The 16946-nt window shown below is 40.2% G+C and overlaps 1 protein-coding gene across 1 annotated transcript in view; it reads left to right on the top strand.

The window, feature by feature from the left end:
- Nucleotides 1-16946, top strand: part of ADAMTSL3 (ADAMTS like 3) — a 386012-nt gene that overhangs the window by 100262 nt on the left and 268804 nt on the right. The window lies entirely within an intron of this gene.

Below are 16946 nucleotides of genomic sequence, written 5' to 3'. Positions count from 1 at the left end.
TGGTACAAACATTTGTTTGAATCCCTGCTTTCAATTTTTTTTTTTTTTGAGACATTCTTACTCTGTCGCCCAGGCTGGAGTGCAGTGGCATGATCTCAGCTCACTACAACTTCCACCTTCCGCCTTCCAGGTTCAAGTGATTCTCGTGCCTCAGCCTCCTGAGTAGCTGGGACTACAGGCGCCTGCCACCACATCTGGCTAATTTTTGTATTTCTAGTGGAGACAGGGTTTTGCCATGTTGGCCAGGCTGCTCTCGAACTCCTGACCTGAGGTGATTCACCTGCCTTGGCCTCCCAAAGTGCTAGGATTACAGGCATGAGCCACTGCATCTGGCCCCCTGCTTTCAATACTTTTGGGTATATACACAGCAGTGGAATTGCTGGATCATATGATAATACATCAGACTTTTTGAGGAACTACCGTAATGTTTTCCACAGTGGCTGTACCATTTTACATTCCCACCAGCAATGAACACATGTTCTAATTTCTTCACATCCTCACTGTATTAGTCTGTTTTCACACTGCTGAAAAAGACATACCCAAAACTGGGTAATTTATAAAGGAAAGAGGTGTAATTGGCTCACAGTTCCACATGTCTGGGGAGGCCTCATACTCATGGCAGAAGACAAAGGAAGAGCAAAGGGACATCTTAACATGGTGGCTGGCAAAGAGATTATTTGTGCAGGGGTACTCCCTTTTATAAAACCATCAGATGTTGTGAGACTTATTCACTATAATGAGAACAGCAAAAGAAAGACTCGCCCTCATGATTAAATTACCTCCCACTGGGTCCCTCCAATGACAGATGGGAATTATGGGAGCTGCAATTTGAGATTTGGGTGGGGACACAGCCAAACCATATCATTTCACCCCTGCCCCCACCAAATCTCATGTCCTAACATTTCAAAACCAATCATGCCTTCCCAACAGTCTCCCAAGTCTTAACTCATTTCAGCATTAACTCAAAAGTCTACAGTCTAAAGTCTTATCTGAGACAAGGCAAGTCACTTCTGCCTATGAGCCTGTAAAATCAAAAGCAAGTTAGTTACTCTCAAGATACAATGGGGGTACAGGAATTGGGTAAATACACCATTCCAAATAGGAGGAATTGGCCCAAACAAAGGGGCTACAGGGCCCATACAAGTCTGAAATCCAGTGGGGCAGTCAAATCTTAAAGCTCCAAAATGATCTCCTTTGACTCCATCTCTCACATCCAGGTCACGCTGATGCAAGAGGTGGGCTCCCATGGCCTCGGGCAGCTCTGTCCCTGTGGCTTTGCAGGGTATAGCCCCTCTCCTGGCTGCTTTCACAGGCTGGTATTGAGTGTTTGCAGCTTTTCCAGGCACACGGTGCAGGCGGTCAGTGGATCTACCATTCTGGGGTCTGGAAGAAGGTGGCCCTCTTCTCACAGCTCTACTAGGCAGTGCCCCAGTGGTGACTCTGTGTGGGGCCCGCACCCCAAATTTCCCTTCTTCACTGCCCTAGCAGAGGTTCTCCATGAGGGCTCGCCCCTGCCGCAAACTTTTGCATGGACATCCAGGTATTTCCATACATCCTCTGAAATCTAGGTGGAGGTTCCCAAAGCTCAATTCTTGACTTCTCTGCACCCACAGGCTCAACACCACATGGTAGTTGCCAAGGCTTGGGGCTTTCACCCTCTGAAGCCATGGCCCGAGTTGTACCTTGGCCCCTTTTAGCTGAGTGGCTGAGTGGCTGAGTGGCTGAGATGCAGGGCACCAAGTCCCTAGGCTGCACACAGCACATGAAACCATTTGTTCCTCCTACGCCTCTGGGCCTGTGATGGGAGGTGCTGCTGCAAAGGTCTCTGACATGCCCTGAAGACATTTTCTCCATTGTCTTGGTGATTAACATTTGGCTCCTTGTTACTTATGCAAATTTCTGCAGCTGGCTTGAATTTTTCCTCAGAAAATGGGTTTTTCTTTTCTATCACATCTCAGGTTGCAAATTTTCTGAACTTTTATGCTCTGTTTTCATTTCATTATGAATGCTTTTAACAGCACCCAAGTAACCTCTTGAATGCTTTGCTGCTTAGAAATTTCTTCCACCAGATACCCTGAATCATCTCCCTCAAGTTCAAAGTTCCACATATCTCTAGGGCAGGTACAAAATGGTGCCAGTCTCTTTGCTAAAGCATAGCAAAAGTCACTTTGCTCTAGTTCCCAACAAGTTCCTCATCTCTATCTGAGACCACGTCGGCCTAGATTTCATTGTCCATATCATTATCGGCATTTTGGTCAAAGCCATTCAACAAGTCTCTAGGAAGTTCCAAACTTTCCTGTCTTCTTCTGAGCCCTCCAAACTGTTCCATCCTCTGCCCATTACCCAGTTCCAAAGTTGCATCCACATTTTCAGGTATCTTTACAGCAGCACCCCACTCTACCAGTACCAATTTACTGTATTAGTCCATTTTCATGCTGCTGATAAAGACATACCTGAGACTGGGTAATTTATAAGTAAAAAAGGTTTAATTGACTCACAGTTCTACATGGCTGAGGAGGCCTTACAATCCTGGTGGAAGAGGAAGGAAGAGCAAAGGGACATCTTACATGGTGGCAGGCAAAGAGAGAATGTGTGTGGGGAAAATCCCCTTTATAAAACTGTTGGATGTTGTGAGACTTATTCACTGTCATGAGAACAGCCCAAGAAAGACCTGCCCTCATGATTAAATTACCTTCCACCAGTTCCCTCCCACAACACATGGGAATTATGGGAGCTACAATTCAAGATTTGGATGGGGACACAGCCAAACCATATCACGCACTAACAGTTAACTTTTTTCCTGTTTGTTTGTTTTATAATAGTCATCCTAATGGGTATGAAGTGGTATCTCCTTTACATTTCCCTAATGGGTATAAAGTGGTATTTCATTTGCATTTCCCTAATGATTAGTGATATTGAACACCTTTTCATCTGCTTATTGACCATTTATATATCTTCTTTGGATAAATATCTATTCATGTCTTTTGCCCAATTTTTAACTGGGCTATTTCTTTTTTTTTGTTGCTGAATTGTAAGAATTCATTATATATTCTGGATATTAACCCCTTGTCAGATATATTATTTTCAAATATTTTTCCCATTCTGTGGATTACCTTTTCACTCTGTTAATAGTGTCCTCTTATGCACAAAGGTTTTAATATTGATGAGGTGCGTTTATTCTTGAATAGGGCTTAGGTAGTTGTAATATTCTTGGGTGATTTTTTTCTTGTGGGATTTTGTGGGCACTGCTTCCTTGTGTTCTGGCATTAGATGTTGCTGTGGAGAAGGCAGACCTTTCCCCTTGCAGGTCACTTGCTTTCACTGCTTGAACATCTCAGAAATTCTTCTGATCCACATCTTTCCTTTTTTTGTTTTAATTAGAAAAATAGAGAAATAGAAAAGTTAAGAGACTAGTATAATAAACTCATGTGTACCCATACCCAGAAGTAACTCATGTTAATACTTTATCATTTTTGAATGACATTTTTTTTTTTTTTTGAGATGGAGTCTCGCTCTGTCGCCCAGGCTGGAGTGCAGTGACTCGACCTCTGCTCACTGCAAGCTCCGCTTCCCGGGTTCACGCCATTCTCCTGCCTCAGCCTCCCGAGTAGCTGGGACTACAGGTGCCCGCCACCATGCCCAGCTAATTTTTTGTATTTTTAGTAGAGACAGGGTTTCACCATGTTAGCCGGGATGGTCTTGATCTCCTGACCTCATGATCCGCCTGCCTTGGCCTCCCAAAGTGCTGGGATTACAGGAGTGAGCCACTGGGCCTGGCCAACAGTATTTTTTTAAATCAATGTTTTGACATGCACATAGTTTAATAAGTTTCTTGGGTTGGGTTCTAAGAAGAAGACCTGAGATGAAGATTCGTATCCAAGTGATTTATTCCAGTGGAACCCAAAAAGGAAGTGAGAGAAGTGGAAGACAGGAAGGAGCACAGCAAAGATGGGATTTAGGGTGAATCTCAGCCATTGCCTATCCTGTGGCAGCTCTGGAGGGTAAATTACTCAGAAGAGTTTGTCCTGCCTTAGGGCAGCTTGGCCTACATCTAAATTTTGAACTATATTAACATAAAGAAACATAATATATTTCATAATATGAAATATATTAACATAAAGATGTTTTTCATCCTCTTACCATTTTAGGGCCTACAGAATCTGCAGTGATATTCCACATTTCATTCCTAAAATTGATATTTAGTGACTTTTCTCTCTTATTCTTTCATAGTCTTGCCAAGGAATTTAATTTTATTAGTCTTTTTTAATTTGTTGATCCTCTTGCTTATATTTTTGTTTTCCATTTCATAATTGCTGTTCTCATCCTTATTATTTTCTTTCTTCTACTTTCTTTGGGTTGTATGTGTTGTCATTTTTCTGTCTTGAAATAGTTTAAGATCATTGATTTTTTCATCTTTCTTCTGTTCAAATATGTGCATTTAAAACTACAGATCCCCTTCCAAGCATAGCTTTAGCTGCTTTACTCACGTTTTGGTATGTAATATATTCATCTTCATTCATTAAGAGTATTTTCTAATTTTCATTGTGATTAATTTTTAACCTATGGAATGTGTTTGGACATTTTCTAGTTTTAAACTTGCTTTTTTGCTTTGTTGTCAGAGAAAAAACTTGTATTATTTCAATCTTTGAATTTTTGAGACTTTTCTATATGGCTCAGATCATGATAAATGTTTATAAACATTTCATAAATACAAAAAATATATATTCTGAGATGGTTAGTTGTAGCTTTCTATACAGTTACATAGTTTCAATTTGTAATTTAATTGTTTCCATATTCTGTATCGTTACTTATTTTTTTCACCTGCTTGATAAGTTAATGATAGTTGTGTTAAAACCTCCCACCATCATTATGGATTTTTCTATTTCTTCTTACAGTTCTGTCAGTTTTTGCTTTATATATTTTGTGGTTATGTTGTTAGGTACTTCCACTTTTAGAATTTGTTCCATCCTAGTGAAATCAAACTTCCAACAGTATGTAGCATCTCTCTGTCTTAAAGTCTACTTTGTCTAATTAGTGTGACTAAGCCAGATTTATTTTGGTTAGTAGGCTTATGGTAAGTATTTTTTTCAATCTTTTATTTTTAATCTTTCTGGCCATTATATTTAAGGAATGTCTCTTTTAAACAGAATATAACTGAATTTTTAAATTTTATCCTGACAATCTGTCTTTTAATTGGTGATTTATTCTATTTGGGTTTAATGTAATTGATATATGTGCATTTAAATCTTCCATTTTACTCTGAGCTTTTAAAATTTATCCATCTGCCTACATTCCTTTTTCTCTCCATTTTTGCCTTCTTTTGGATTGATTGAATGTGTTTTCTTATTATATCTTTTCCCATATACATTAATTTGGAAGTCATACACTCTTTTCTGTTTTTTTTAGTGGTAACTCTAGAGCTTAAAACATCTATCCTTGACTTATCAAAGTCGAATATTAATTGGTTCTTTTATCTTCTTCATGGATGATACAAGGATCTTAGGATACTTTAAGGCCATTTATCTCTCTTCTGACTCATAGGCTGTCATTGTCAGGTATGTTAATTCCATATAAATATTTAAAACTCCACAATCCATTATAATTGCTGTTTTACACAGTTGCTTTTCTTTTAATTTACCTACATTTACCATTCTTATTTTTGCTCTTCATTTCTTTCATCATCTCCAAGCTTCCTTTAATCTTAAAAACACCATTTAATATTTTCTTTAAGACTGGTCTGCTGAAGATGAATTCTCTTTTGTCTGACAATCTCTTTCTTTTACTTTAATTTCCTGGAGGACATTTTTGCTTTTGTAGTTGTCCTCAATGGCATGGTTGATCTGTATTATCTAGCCCACCATTCCTCTCCATCAGACTTTTAAATTTGGCAACCTGCAGTTCTCTCTTTTTAATCTTACCTGATGTCGTGTTATATATGCTTCATGATGACTAACCCAAGAGCATAGATAATATCCTATTAAATCTTCCCTCATGTAAAGTATCTTTATGTTTAAGAATTTACTTTTAACAAAAATAAAGTCAGTATGAAACAAAGCTCTCATTTTATTTGAATGTTGTCTCTTGCTACAATCTGAGAGGACCTGGTTATGATTCTTAGAAAAGAAAAGAACAAGCTACTTGTCTAGTAGGTATAAACACTGATTGCATTAATAGGGAAAAATAACCTAGATATTGTCAGGCATGATATTGGTTTGTATGGGGGTTGTCACTGGAGATGTGGCACATGTGATTCCTCAGATGGTCTCCTGCAGGGCCCATGGTTTCTTTTGTGTTAGTGCTCGCATAGGTACATTCCAGAATATGACTTTTTTTTTTTTTTTTTTTTTTTTGAGATGGAGTCTCGCTCTATCACCAGGCTGGAGTGCGGTGGCGTGATCTCAGCTCACTGCAACCTCCACCTCCTGGGTTCAAGTGATTCTCCTGCCTCAGCCTCCTGAGTAGCTGGGGCTACTGGTGTGAGCCACTGCGCTTAGCCAGAATATGATTCCTAAATACACTAATATCTTATGTCTGAAATACTGCAAAGTTCACATGTGGAAAGGGAGTAGAGTTTAGACACTGGGCCTCATGGAATGACGTATATTCTGCTTCTGTGGACACACTCTGATCTTAGCGTGCAGTAAAGACAACTATCTTAGTCAATTTGTGCTGCTATAATGAAATACCTGAGACTGGGTAATTTGTAAAGAACAAAAATGTATTCTCTCATGTTCTGGAGGCTGGGAAGTCTGAGTTCAAGGCACCGGCAGGTTTGGTGTCCGGTGAGGGCTCTTCTCTCTGCTTCCAAGATGGTGCCTTGTTGCCATGTCCTCTAGAGGGCATGAATGCTATGTCCTCACGCGGTGGGAGGGCAGAAGAGAGGGAACTAACTCTCTCAAGCTCCTTATAAGGGCCCTAAAGGCTCCACCCTCATAACTCAATTACCTCCTAAAGGCCCCACTTCTTAATACTATCACATTGGTCATCAACTTGCAACATATAAATTTCCAGGGCCACATTCAGACCATAGCAAAAACCAAATGCTCTTTATTTTTCAGCTGCATGTTGTATGTATGTTTCTTACTTCTGGAAAATAATGCCGTTCTATAGCAATACTGTGAAGAATCTTATATCAGTTATAAATATACATGTCTTTTGATTTACTTCTTTTTTTTTTGAGATAGAGTCTCACTCTGTCACCCAGGCTGGAGTGCAGTGATGCAGTCTCGGCTCACTGCAGCCTCTGTCTCCCAGGTTCAAGCAATTCTCGTGTCTCAGCCTCCTGGGTAACTGGGACTACAAGTGCACACCATTACACTTGACTAATTTTTGTATTTTTTTAGTAGAGACAGGGTTTCACCGTGTTGGCCAGGCTGGTCTCAAACTCTTGAACCTCAAGTGATCCACCCACCTCAGCCCCCTGAAGTGTTGGGATTACAGGCATGAGCCACTGCACCCGGACTTGATTTACTTTCAAGCTGACAGTCATTTGTCACCAACAAGCTCCCAGTTTGATCTACAGAGGCCAGGAAAATAATACGAATCCTCACAGTGGCTGGATGGGGACTGGGCATATTAGAGGTCACATGCCCTTTAAAAATCGGATGGCCACACTTAGTTTTAATTATTGCCATGCTGTGATGTGAATTTTATTTTATTTTCCTGAGAAGTCAGAAATCTAGATTTTTTTTTTTTTTTTTTGAGACAGGGTCTCACTCTAGGCCTCAGAAATCTATGTTTTTATGTGAAATCTTCGTATATTTAAACCTTAACAAATAATTCTTTTTTTTTTTTTTTTTTTTTGAGACAGAGTCTCGCTCTGTCACCCAGGCAGGAGTGCAATGGCACAATCTCGGCTCACTGCAAGCTCTGCCTCCCGGGTTCACGCCATTCTCCGGCCTCAGCCTCCCGAGTAGCTGGGACTACAGGCGCCCACCACCACGCCTGGCTAATTTTTTTGTATATTTAGTAGAGACGGGGTTTCACCATGTTAGCCAGGATGATCTCAATCTCCTGACCTCGTGATCCGCCCGCCTTGGCCTCCCAAAGTGCTGGGATTACAGGCGTGAGCCACCGCACCTGGCCTAAGAAATAATTCTTTTTAGGGGCTCGTTTGGCAGAATATGCAATCATTGTTAAATAACTCAGACCTGCAGGCCAGATTCCTCCCAGAGACCAACAGCTTGCCCCCTTTATCTTAACCATTATCAGGTAAACTGCTCTCATTCTGTACACACAGGTGCTGAGAATCCTACCTCAAGGGTGGGCTTGAGGATGCTTGGGAAGCCTGAATGATATTGGCATTTGCCACAAATCATTTAATACAGAAACCTGGGAGTCATCCTAACATCTCCTTTCTTCCTGCATCTGGTCAGCTGCCAGCTCCTATTGATTCTAGCACCTTTGAACTTTGCATCTATGCTCTCCTCCTCCAGACACTGGTAAATCTAGTCTAGGCTCTTGTCTCTTGCATGTCAGTGGCCTTCTAGCTATGCTCTCTGATGTGAGGCTTTGCTCCCTCAATCCTTACCCACACTCCTGCCAGAGTAAGTTTTCCAAAATACAGTCTGCCTAAGTCACTTCTCTGCTTAAAAATAGTCCAGTGAGTCAATAAATTACTGTGCTGGAAAGCTTCTCTTTGCCCTCCAGATCCACTCTCCACCCTTCCCTGCCCCGCGCTCCACCCAATGGGAAGCTGACTTGCATGGACAGCATCAATGGTCTCCCTTGCCCTCTGGCTCCTGGTTGGGTTTGGCCAATAACGAGCACTGCAGGGTGACTGGAGAGAGGGAGGACAGAAGTGTGTTTGTTTACTTCCCCAGCTCTCTCTTTGTGGGTTGCTGTGGGCTCTGATTCTCAACCGAAGGCCTTAGCTCCTCTCAGGCAGCCCTGTATACACAGCCCCTGCCTGCAGGGCCAAGACAGATAATGAGAATCGTCAAATCCACAGAATCTGGCTGGCACCAGCCCCAGGGTGCTGCACCAGACTTCATGGTTTCCCTGTGCCCTGTCCACTACCTTGGTAAATAGCGTGTTTTTAAAATGCTTCCCAAGCAGGATGGCAAGTGTGTTAGTATCTGAAATAATGAAAAATGTTGTGTGCTCAGCATATGGGATATGTGGTGCTAGCAGGAGCCACCAGAGATGAAGCTGGACAAAGGGTAGGATAGGGCACAAACAGCCTAGAGGAGCAGAATGTGTGTCCTGAGGAATTAGTGAAGGACTTTAAAGGTGGTAAAATAATTAGGAGCACATTGACTAGGAAAGTGTCAACCAAATCCTAGAGGCCATCAACTGTCAGGGTAATGAGTTTTGGAGCAGCAGAGGGTAGAATGGACTGAAGAAGAGAGAAGTAAAACACAGAGGTACGGAGCATTTCTCAACAGTACATAGCACACAGCTTTAGATATATAGGTGTTTAATATATCCTGGTCAGACTGAATTGTTGAGTCTGTGTGACAGCTTGAGTGACATTTTTATGCCGTTTACCCAATTCATATTTTAAAATTTCTTTTGTTAAAGACCTTAAGGTAGTATTAACCTGAAAGAATGTATTTACTGTTAACTAAATCTGGGTCGTTTGAGATCCCCTTAAATAACCGTTGTGGTAACATTGGAATGAACATTTATTTGATGTCTGGGAAGTAATATCCCAGTGGAACTCATTTTATTTTGGGTTGTTTTTAATATGGAGCTGTTAATATAGCATTTCCAATAAGTGACCTTATACGTGAAATCTGTGTTTAATTACTAACGTTTTAGCAAGACTAGTAGAACTGTACTATTCATTATAAGTCACAGATTTAAGAACTTGTCAGGAAAATACTTTATGATTTGATTTATGCCTGGGGATCCAAGAAAGGCAAGCAGTACTTGAGTCTTTATGAGATGGTGAACATACTTATTCCTACAATATTTTTGGCTTTTACCAGCCCTATTATGTAATGAGTAAACAATATCTTTTTTGGAATTTTTCATCCAAAATATTCCCTAGCTAGAGCTTTACTTAGGAAAATATGATTTCCTAAGAGATCTTTAAGCCTGATAATTTGAACCAAACAACACAAAGTGCGTACTGCTTCTTTGGAAGTGTTTTCATAGCTTTCCTTTTAGTGTTTTCCTTTTCCCTTTAAAAAAAAAGAACTTTTATTGGGTGTTTTATTGTGCAAACTATACATGTTTGTCATATAACATTAGAAATTATAGATGATCATAAAAGAAGAAAGTAAAAAGTGTTTGTAATTCCATCGCAATTAGAAAACAGAGGTGAGCACAAAATAAGGACTCACATGTAACCTATCATACGGAAGAAGGTGATAGGGATACATGAGGTGCTGCCCATGCTTCCAGCAGGGTTGGTATGTTCAGTGGAAAGTCTATCCCAGCTCTCTTAACCAAGGTACAAATTGCTCCTGTTTCAGGGTCTCCTTCCCCTGGGCCCCTTGTGTCTGTTGCTCTTGACAACCAAAGGTTGCCATTGCCTCACCACAGCCCTTGTCCCTCTCACCTGATGCTCATTGATTTGTGAGCTACTTGAGAGCCAGATCCACACTTGTATTCCCAGGGCACTGAGCACAGAGCCTTGAACTTAGCAAGCTCTTGGTATAGTTTGTGTGAGAAAATGAACGAATGCATGTGAGTTCATGAACATCAGTCAGAAATGCGAATTCCTCATGAAAGAAGCTAGATAAAATGAAATACTTTTGAATAGCAGAAGTGTAGCTCTGCTTGCAATATAGAGGGGGAAAAAAGTAAAAGACTTCATAGAGATATCGAAAGAATGTTGTGGTCAAGCAGATCACAGCAGCAGATGTATTTGATCCAAGAGGCGAAATGCTAACTGTGAGTGATGATAGCTGGGCTGCTGTATTTGACTGGATTCCTGGTCGTGAAAGGAAGTGGAGCATCAGTGGGGAAAACACACAGATGTCCATAAAGAAAATGCAGGCTTTGTCTGGGGTAAGACAGAAAGGGCTTCTGCCTAGGCCCCTTCTTTAAGAAGAAAATAACTTTTACTGGATGTTTTATTGTAATATTATACATGTTCATTGTATGACATTAGAAATTATAGATGATGGCTGGGCGTAGTGGTTCACGCCTGTAATCGCAGCACTTTGGGAGGCCTAGGCAGGCGGATCACCTGAGGTCAGGAGTTCAAGACCAGCATGGACAACATGGTGAAACCCTGTCTCTACGAAAATACAAAAACCGGCCGGACGTGGTGGCGAGTGCCTGTAATCCCAGCTACTTGAGAGGCTGAGGTGGGAGAATCGCTTGAACCCGGGAGGCAGAGGTTGCAGTGAGCCAAGATTGTGCCACTGCACTCCAGCCTGGGTGACAGAGTAAGACTTCGTCTCAAAAAGAAAAATAAAAGAAATTATAGATGAGCCTTGGACACACATGGTTCTCAAAGCCACAGTTGTTCACCTGCAAAATGGGGACGGTGATATCTATCTTAAAGGGCTTGCTGAGAAGGTTAGAGAGAAGGTGGGAAAAGTACTGGCAGGCAGTACTCACGCTGTGCATTAATAATGATTAACAGTGCTTGCATTATGTAGGACAAGCTTGTTCAGGTCTTCTTCCATGCTCTGCCTCAGATTCTGGCCCCAGACAGGGTCACAGAGTGACATGATATTGATTGAAGCACACTTGGATTGGGTCCAAATAACAACTTACCATATAAAATAATAACAACATGGAATTTAAATGATTACTTGAGACAACCTAAAGAGATGTTTGAACAGGGGGAATTGGGAGCAGCTATACTCAACTGACAAACACAGACATTCACCTGGGTTACAATCAGGCCAAAGAGCCAGCTGATATCAGTCAGCTGTATTTTATTGTCATTAACCTTCAGAGCTGGGGCTAACCAATGTGGAGCTGCTACATACCTCTTCTCTCAGGAGATTTACCACCACCATGCAGCCCAAGAATACAGGTTCCACCCTGCCGGATCCAGTTCCTTCTGATGGCTGATTTCTTCCCTCCCCACAAACCTTTCTGCCTCCTGACATTTGATGACGGTAATTGGTATTATTTCATATTTTTATTGTAACATTAAACTGTGTTCACAGATTCCAAGTCTGATTAGTTGGCTGCTTACTTGGCATTATGGTCGGCTTACTAGTTTAAAAAGCAGAAATATGCATTAATGGAATGCTGTAAGATTAGAGAGCTATGTCCCACACGTTTATCAGGGACTTGGGTGAAGACACGGAAGCTGCAGAGCTGAGCACAGTGGCTCGTAGATAGGGTGACAGGATCAGGGTTCAAACAGATCTCAACAGGCTGGTGTTCTGGGCCAAAACCAACAAGAGGAAATTCAGTAGTGATGAATGTTAAGTCTTGCATAAGTACAAATGGGAGAGAGCTGGCTCTCCCATCATTGTTTTGAAAAATACATTATTTTTGAAGAGGAAAAACAATTGCTTACCCTTATTGAGATACTCACCAACTGCATGCGTGGAGTTGCTGCCTGTACTTTATATGTGTTATTTTATTTAAATCTTGTTTGGGTAAAGATTATCATCTCCATTTCATAGATGAGTTTTAGAAAGTTTAAGAAACTCAGAGTCAAACAGCTTTTAACTATTATGTGATGCTGTCTCCAGAGCAGATTCCAACAAATGGGCTGGCTGAAAAACGAAGGAATGGAGGGAGGGAGAGAAGAAGGAAACTTAGGTTTTATCTGAAGAAACCTGGATCATAGGTGCAATGTATAGTCTGTGTTCTTAGATTCAGTGTTGTATTCTGGACCCTACATTTTAAGACTTAAAATGTGCAAATTTCGATGTGTGCCGAGAGAGCATAGTTGCAAAGGATCTGGGAATGTAGAAGGAACTAGGAGGCCTTCAGAAAGCTTGAGAAGGACTGTTCTGTAGAAGAGGATCAAGGCTCTGTCCACTGCTGTAGAGGCATGGAAGCTCCAGGGAAGCAGGTTCTGTTTCACTGCAAGGAAGACGACGCAAACATACATTTTCAGCAATGGCCCAGGTGGCGCTTCATTCTGCTTCAGTGGAGTTATTTCTGAATGTCTGTGTTATCATTATGCTGCTAGGATGAAAGGGAAGAGAGCAGAACTAGGTGGAAATCTGGGATATTATTGCTATTACTCTCCAGAGAAATAATACATTAAAAAGGCAGAAGGGCTGGCTGCCGGAGATGGCATTGGGGTTTCAAAACAAAATCCAAGCATCTTCCTGGCTGAGGAGAGGAGAAAAACTCAAGGGCCCCTCTTGAGGCGCCATTCGTGCTCTACTTTCTTAGAGGGAAAATATCTTACCTATCCAATCAGAGAAGCCAAATGCTTGCACTTATAACATGCCTATTTTAGTTATTTTAGAATCAAGATTCTTTTTTTTTTTGTAAGTTAAGGTAGAGAAGTTATGGAAAGAAACCTGATTCTAACTATGAACTGAACAGATGGAATAGTGGGAATAAAAACAAATTAAAACAGTATTGCAAAAACTCTCAACTTTCATTTAAAAATATATATGATGATGTTTTTCAACTTTTCACATTCAACCTTTCGGTATATCAAGTGACAAAATGAAAAATCAATTTCAGCTGTGTGTATTTTAAACATTTACCTAAATGATTTGGACTTACCCAACCTAAAAGTCCAGATGAATGTATTAAACTGCTTATTGTATCTTTTGTGAATTAAAACTTTATTTTTTTATTAGGTTATAGACAGGGCACAGTTATGTTTGGTGACGTTTACTATAGAAAATTGAACTGAACAGTGGTCTAATTAGAACAGTAAATAGTATGGGTTTAATTAGCCCCTATTCCTGATGACAGATTTGATCAGTCACCAGATATTTATCCTTTCCTTTCACTTGACTGTTACTGAAATATTGCCTCTAGTAGGACTGCTTACTGTGCTATAAATAGGTAGCTTGGCAAGAAGCCATAAAGCCCGTTGACCAGTGAGACTTGAGTGAAAATTATTGGAAAACCCCCTCTTTGCTTCCAGTCATTATTTCTTCATTTCACTTTTGAAGGTCCTTTCCACAGGTCCCTCTTTTAATTTAATTTTTTTTTTTTTTTTTTTGGTTAGATGAGGTAACTTGCCTAAGGGCTTAAGGAAACCTGTGCAATATCTAGTTCAGTCACATGCTGCAGTTTATTAGTATGTCACAGTTTCTTTCATAAACTTTGCTGTTCTCCAGCTTAGAACTTACCTATTAAATTCTGTCTGACTTGAACTTTTCTGTACACCAAGAATATGTGGTTTTTGTTTGTTTGCTTCCTTGTTTTTAATTAAGGTATGATGTGTTTTATTAAGAAAAGTCTACAAAATGCAGAGAAACAGCAACAACAACAAAAATACGTTAAAGTCACCCAAATCCCTCACACATAGAGGTAGCAATGGTAATATTTTAATTAACCTCTCACTCCTCTCCCTATGCATGTACAAAGTATACGTGCATGAAAAATGATATAGATTTAATATGATTATCTAATGATTGTCTTCTTCCCCACCCCAATATTTTTAAAATAGAAATTTCAAAAACCATGAAAGTTCAAATAGTAATAAAACTGGCATTTAACAATTTATCATATTCTGGGTGGGACTAGGGAAAATTAAACATTCAGTTGAAGTTCATTTCCTGTCTTTTCCCAACAACATTCATTCCTAGTCCTACTTCCTCCATTCTTAGAGCTAATTTGGTATGTTTCCAGCCTATATACCTCCAGCCTACATACGTGTTCTTTTACTGGTACATTTTGCGTATATACGCCTATGCCTATAGCTTTATCTGTAGAGAAGAGATAGAAAATGATATATGTGTTTTTATTTTAATGTAATGAAACCTATCAGTCTTTTCCCTTATAATTTCTACTTTTATTGCTATATCTAGGATAGTCTTTCATATACCTATTGGTATAGGTATATCCAAGATTAATCTATTAATCTATAATATTTCTAACATTTTATGGTTTCAGTATTTTAACATACATTTCTAATAGATCTGGAATTTATTTTGGTATATTCTGTGAAGAAGTTATCTATGATTTTTAAAAACACAAAACATGCCGGGCACGGTGGCTCATGCCTGTAATCCGAGGACTTTGGGAGGCTGAGGCGGGCGGATCACGAGATCAGGTGATCGAGACCGTCCTGGCTAACACGGTGAAACCCCATCTCTACTAAAAATACAAAAAATGAGCCGGGCGTGGTGGCGGGCACCTGTAGTCCCAGCTACTCAGGAGGCTGGGCCAGGAGAACTGCTTGAACCCACCCAGGAGGCGGAGGTGGCAGTGAGCTGAGATCACATCACTGCACTCCAGCCTGGGTGACAAAGCGAGGCTTCATCTCAAAAACAAAACAAAACAAACAAAAAGCCCACAAAACATTTGTCACATTGATTTGTGGTGCTATCCTTATACTTGATCTGTTTCTGGACTCTTTTTTTTTTTATTTTAATAGGTCCATTTGTTTATTGCTGTGCCAATTCTCTACTCTTAATTGAGACAATTTTCCTCTCATTTTACTTCCTTTAGAGTTCTTTTAATTGTGTTTAAAAAAACTTGTAACATGAGATCTACCCTTTTAATAAATTTAGAAGCATATAGTACAGTATTGGTAATTATAAGTACAATGTTGAAAAGCAGATCTCTAGAACTTTTTAATTTTGCATGGTTGAAACTTTATACCCATTGGACAGTAACTCTTCATTTCCTTATCACCCCAGTCCCTGGCAACCACTATTGTACTTTCTGCTTCAATGAGTCGGTCTATGTTAGATACCTCATATAAATGGAACCATGCAGTATTTGTCTTTTGTGACTGGCTTGTTTCCCATAACCTAATGTCCTCAAGATTCATCCATATTGTGGCATGTGATAGGCTTTCCTTCTTTTTAATGGCTCCATAGCATTTCATTGTGTGTATACCGCATGTTGTTTATCCATTCATCTGTTGATGGATATTTGGGTTGCTTCCATGTCTTGGCTATTGCAAACAATGAGTGTGCAGATATCTCTTTGAGATCCTGATTTCAATTCTTTTGGATAAATACCAAGAAGTTGGATTGCTGGATCATATAGTAATTCTATAGTAATTCTATCTTCCTTCACAATTTTTTAGCTTTTTTTTTTTTTTTTTTTTGAGACAGAGTCTCACTCTGTCACCCAGCCTGGAGTGCAGTGGCACGATCTCAGCTGTCACCTCTGCCTCCCAGGTTCAAGCAATACTGGTGCCTCAGCCTCCCGAGTACCTGGGACCACAGGCATGTGACGCCACGCCCAGCTAGTTTTTTTGTATTTTAGTAGAGATGGGGTTTTGCCATGTTGCCCAGGCTGGTCTCGAACTCCTGAGCTCAGGAAATCTACCCACCTCGGCCTCCCAAAGTGCTAGGATTATAGACATGAGCCACCACGCCCGGCCTCCCTTGGCTCTTATAGGTATTTATGCCACTAGATGAACTTTAGAATCATTTGTTATGTTTCAAAAAATTTTTCTCTGGGGATTTTGATGGGACTTGCTGTAAACTTATAGATAAACTTGGAGAGAAGTAGCATTTTACAGTATTGAGTCTCCTCATTCAGGACTATGGTTGTTTCTTCATTTATTCAAGTATATTTTAGACCCCTTAGTAAAGTTTTGTAACTTAATAATGAGCTTTATTTCTTTTCAGGTCTATACCTACATCTATCTATGTACTTTTTACTTGTAATTTCCCTTCTTCTTTGTAGTATTCTGAATTAAGTCAATGGTGGAAAGTCTAGGAGACCAGTTAAACCAAACTGTACTCATAATTGACTCTTCCCTATTTTCTTGGATTCAAAACCTTTATAACTTGGCCAACTATGTTCATATGACTTTGTTTTCTAGGAATGGAGATTCTCTCAGGAGGTTTCACAAATCCTTATGCAAGGTTTCTTGGGAGTTACCTCCAGTCTGCCTGACACACAAGCAAGTCAGAATTTCACTC

This window comes from Pan paniscus, chromosome 16 (genome assembly GCF_029289425.2).
Source record: "Pan paniscus chromosome 16, NHGRI_mPanPan1-v2.0_pri, whole genome shotgun sequence".
Classification (NCBI taxonomy): Eukaryota; Metazoa; Chordata; class Mammalia; order Primates; family Hominidae; genus Pan; species Pan paniscus.
The sequence above is the reverse complement of the archived record's forward strand: the minus strand, read 5'-3'. Positions and strand labels throughout refer to the sequence as shown.